Source organism: Adiantum capillus-veneris, chromosome 20, assembly GCF_014529385.1.
Source record: "Adiantum capillus-veneris isolate H3 chromosome 20, ASM1452938v2, whole genome shotgun sequence".
NCBI lineage: Eukaryota > Viridiplantae > Streptophyta > Polypodiopsida > Polypodiales > Pteridaceae > Adiantum > Adiantum capillus-veneris.
The window spans coordinates 66922530-66927960 of NC_140950.1; positions in this window are offsets into that span (position 1 = coordinate 66922530).

Sequence of the window (5431 nt, forward strand, 5' to 3'; positions counted from 1 at the left end):
GGTAAAGGGGTCCAAATGAGAGATGGTCTATCAAAGAGAAAGGCTAGCCAATGGAGCTTAAAAGACCTTAGGGTTAGCTTCATTGAAGACCTCCAAAGGTTAGTGTTAAAAGTCCTTTGACCTTAGGTAAGCTAGGGTCGTGCTTCAGGTGGGAGCCTTGCCCAAGCTTGAGGTGCTTGTCGTGCTTGCTGACTAAGGTGCTTGAGGTGCTTGTCGTGCTTGCTGGCTAAAGTTCTTGAGGTGCTTAATGACTAAGGTGCTTGAGAGTAAGGTGTTCAAAAAGTCAATGCATGTCCCTAATCAAGGGGGCGAGCCCTCATTGAGGCTAGAGAGAGAACACACACACACCCTCACACAAGGCAAGCTAGATACCAACAAGGCAAATAGGACACTTGTCAAGCTCCTTCTCATGTTACCCTCATGGTGTGCCTAAAGCCTATTGGTTGGCCTCCCAAGGGGTCCAATGATAATTTAGTAGATTTAATTAATTGTTTTTACATTTATCACGTCCTCTCTCTCAAAAGGGAAAGGGGGAAACTTGCTTCAAGACTATCCTTGTTGTTTGTAATGCATCTTGCATGTGATTGGCCAGGCTTGTAGAGGTCCAATGAGATTCAAGCATGAGCTACAAGGGGGGTTGATCAAAGCAAGAAGGGGGTTTGCTTGGGGGTATACTTTCCCACACACACTCACCACACTCTCATTGTGTGAAGTGCAAAGTGCAAGAGATTCATCTCCTTCTCCAAGCTAGTAGAGAAGTTGAGGGTTCACACCAACACTCTTGGCTATGGAATGCAAATCCAACCAAGAGACATGCTTCAATGCTTAAGCTTGCCATCTTCTCCACCTTCATTACTATGCTATAATGTATGCTAGCAAGAAGAGTGTTGATAAGTGAAGAACTACTTCTTTCTCCTATGGAATGTTTCTTCTTCCTCTTCCCTACCCTCATTCCCTGCTATCTCTCTCCACCTTCAAAAGTGTTTGAGGCCTTGGGACTGAGGCTTGGGATAGTTGATGCTTTTTGCAAATTTATGTTATACTCATGATGCATGAAGATTTCCATATTCATTGGATCGCCTAGGTCACAAGGAACACAAAGATTTTATTGTACCAAGCCTCTCTTAATGGGAGAATCTATAATACAAATGCCTATTGGAGGGGGGACCGCCTCCACATAAATCCAGTCCTCAATTGTTGTCAAGTTCTCTAAACTCTCTCTCTCTCTCTTGCAAAAGTATTGCTCATGCCAAGTTAACTAAATACTATGTTTATGTTGCTACCATCAATTAAGTTCACCCTCTATGCTCACAAAGTATTCTCACAAAAGTGCTTTCTTTAATTTCCTAATTCCGCTACTCTCAAAGTTTATAGGCCATTTCCATTACATTGGGATCATAGCATTTGGTTTCTCTTTTCTTGCTTAAAAAGAGAGGTCCTTAAGTAGCCTATTAATGGTTGATTTTGTGAATTATATTAGGGTAAGTGGACTTGGATCTACTATCAATTTTGTTGAGCCCACTATGTGGGATATGGTGCACACCTCGAGAGATTTGGTCTTAATAATGGAGTCTTTTTAGGCTTGCCTACGACTTTACCATTATTGAGCCATAAGAAGTCTGAAAAGAGTTATCGCTCGGCAACTCTGTAATATTAGACCCACTTCACTACTCTCTATAATTAACAAATTTGAGCCGTGGGTGTAGATTCCTAAGTGTTGATTTTCAAAGGCTAATAGGAGTAGCAACTAAGGTTTTGAATTGCCAAAGAGTACACTATGTAAACACATAAATTCAATAACATGGTTGACAATAACCAAGAGAGTAGAATGAACATTGATAACTTTGATACTTCACATGATGAAGGTACTAAATGATGATGCCCCCATGTTTGTTAATTATCTTGTTACTAGGTTGCAACAAACTATGGGCAACCTTTCTTTGCAAGCCAAAGTTACTCTACAACTTTGCACTTATGGGATTTTCCATCCTCTTCAAGAGGAGAGAGAGCTTAGGAAGCCTCTTGAAGAGACCCCCAAAAGAAGGCTCTCTCCCATAAGGAGGAATCCAAAGAGAAAGAAAGTAACTCCGAAGAAGTGGCTCCACGAAGACGGCGGTCTAGACGATTGCCTCCTTCCAAGAGAAAATGGTCAACCCACACTCCTCCTCGTCACTCCAAAAGGGAAGAGAGAAAACAAAGGAAGAAAAGGGCAAGAAAGAGGTCACCCTCTCCACCTTCCTCCTCTTCTGACGAAAGCTATGGCTATTCTCTTAGAGAATACAAGAGGGGAGGACATCACAAATCATACCCTGCATGGTGAAGGTCACAAAAGCTCAAGAAGTTCAAAGAGGGAGAAAAGAGTGTCTCTTTTCTCACCTATGATGATGGCACCTTTGGTGCCAGTGACAAAGTATTGGCCTTCATTCAGCAATTTGATGCAGCCTTTCGAGACGAGGGCTTCTCGAAGTCCTCCAAGCTACACCATGTAGCTATGCACTTCCAAAAATCCGCCCGTCAATGGTAGGCTAGCCTTCGTGGCAACATCAAAGCCCCAAAGACATAGAAAACTCTACGAGTTTCCATCATGAAGCAACTCCTTGCAAGCGATGCAAAGGACAAAGTGCTTACCAAATGGCGCAGTTTGAAGCTTCTCTCTCACAAATCTATTCACAAATATTAGACAAGTTTTGGGATTCACATCTCAAGGCTAATGTCTTTCAAAAGATAGACTTTGCCAAGAAACAGCAACAATTCTATGTGAGATTACATGAAGATATGGACGAATATGTCAACTCTCAACGGCGTGGCTCTATCACCGAAGTAATCCACCACACTGTGGTTGCTTCGCACATCAATTTTCAACAAGGGGCTAGACGGAATGTCAAGCCCATGGAAAACAAAGACAAAGTGATGCAAAGGGGAAAACCAATGCCCATAATTCTTCCCAAGGAAATTCCAACAACAATAACAACAATCGGTCCAAGGAGAAGGGAGTTTACAAAGGTAAAAACAAACTCTCTCCTAAAGAGCTTGAAGCTTTTCGCAGGGACCATAAGAGTTTTAAGTGTGGGGAGCAAAGACATGGCTATTGTTCTTGCCCAAAGAGAAATGCTCGCAATGAGACTCCTAGAGATTCCACCATCAAAGCTCCAAAAGAGGATGCTCATTGCAAAGGATCACCTATCTCCTATGCTTGGTGAAAGGTAAGGGAGCATGGTGCCTTCATCTTGTTTGACCCTGGATCTACTCACAACTTCATATCAATGGAGTTGGCCACCAAGTCGGGCATTCAACCTTTCGAGATGGGAGATATTGTAATGGACGACACCGCTCTCAAGGGACAACAAGCCAACAAACCTCCATTACTCCCTTGATTGGGAAGTTGAGGCTTCATGTCTAAAGCTATATCGACAAATGACTTCTTTATCTCTTCTCTCCAACATGAAGTTCAGCCGCATGGCTGCCAACATGAAGTTCCCTAAAAGGAGAATCTACTTCACCTACACAGGGGAAATATCATGTATATAGATGCTATTGAGTCTGGTCATACTATAACACTTGTAAATCCTCCTGCTTTTGATAAATCAATGAAGAGCTCACTTTTTGCGTACATGATTTTTGTCAAAGAGTCCCTAAAAGGTCCTAATGTTTCATCAAATGTAAATGGTAGGAATAAAAAAGAGTTAGACTTGTCTAATTTTTTAAAAGGATTCCAAGATGTGTATATTGATGATACCCCTATGGACTTACCTCCAAAACGAGGGGATGATGACCATCGAATTGAGCTCCTACCAGGAAGCTCACCACCTAACAAGCCTCCTTATCGAGTTTCCCAAGCTTGACAAGAGGAGATTATGAGGCAAGTCCAAGAATTGGTAGACAAAGGGATGATGAGGCCTAGCTCCTCTCCTTTTTGTTCTCTAGTCGTTTTAGTGTAAAAGAAAGATGGTACATACCATATATGTGTAACTATCGAGCACTGAACCATAGCAATATCAAAATTAGATTTCCCGTGCCTTGGGTAGAATATTTTTTTGATAAGCTACAAGGCTCTACCTACTTCAATAGGATTGTCCTTAAAAGTGGCTATCATCAAATAATGATAGTGGATGAAGATATCCTAAAGATCGTGTTTCGTACAACGTTTGGCCTTTATGAATATATAGTCATGCCTTTTGGCTTGACTAATGCACCAGCCACGTTCAATCATCTAGTGGAAAGAATCTTTAGACTCTACCGCAAATTCACTGGAGTGTTCTTTGATGATATCATCATCTACTCCAAGTCCTTGGAGGAACACAAGCAACATCTTCATGTGATTTTTCAAGCATTGAGGGAGAAAAAGCTTTTTATCAACCAAAAGAAAAGGGGATTTTTTACTTCAAGAGATTCAATACTTAGGTCATATTATCTCTCAAGATGGTATCCATATGGATCCATCAAAGTTAGAGGTAATAAAAGCATGGCCTAATCCAAGGAATCTACATGAGCTAAGAAGCTTTATTGGTATGTGTGCATATTGTAGACGCTTCATAGAAAAATTTTCTCAAATAGCAAGAATGTTACATGAACTAATAAAGAAGAACGTTAAGTATTTATGGACTGCTAAGGAGCAAAATGCTTTTGAAAAGCTCAAAGAGAAGCTTACCTCCCAACCAGTCCTCATGATTCCGGATTTCTCAAAGCCATTTGAGGTCCAATGTGATGCTTGAGGGTATTGCCTTGGAGCAGTTTTGCTTCAAGAAGGATATGCCATAGCATATAAGAGCCGAAATCTCAATATGGATGAACGGGTCTTAGGCATTTATTGGAAAGAGATTTTAGCTAATCTACCATGCCCTAGACACATGGAAGCATTATTTATTGGGGACTCCATTCATTTTACGAACAGACCATCAAAGTATCAAGTAATTCATGACGCAAACAAACTTTTTGACAAACAAATGAGGTGGGCTAATTTTCTTTTGCAATTTAATTTTCATATTGCTCACATTGCTGGTAAGCACAATCAAGTGGCTGATGCACTTTCACGATGACCAAAAGTTAATGCAGTGTCTATAACAACTCACAATGATCTATCTTCTATGATAGATGAGTATGCTATTGACCCTGAATTTAGAGACATAAGGTCAGCCCTTGCTTTGGGGAAGAAAGAGAAACCATTCACCTTGCAGAATGGTTATCTTCTCCACGGCAATAGACTATGTGTTACTCACTCCCTTTGTGAGAAAGTCGCGTATGAATCCCATGCTTCTCCCTATGCGGGGCATAGAGGCATTCAATCTACTCTTCGAGGAGTAGAAACGTACTTCTATTGGCCTACCATGAAAGTGGACATACAAGAGTATGTTTCAAAATGTGTGATATGCCAAAAGACTAAGTATGATAGAGGGAAGCAACCTGGATTACTCCAGCCATTGCCTATCCCAAA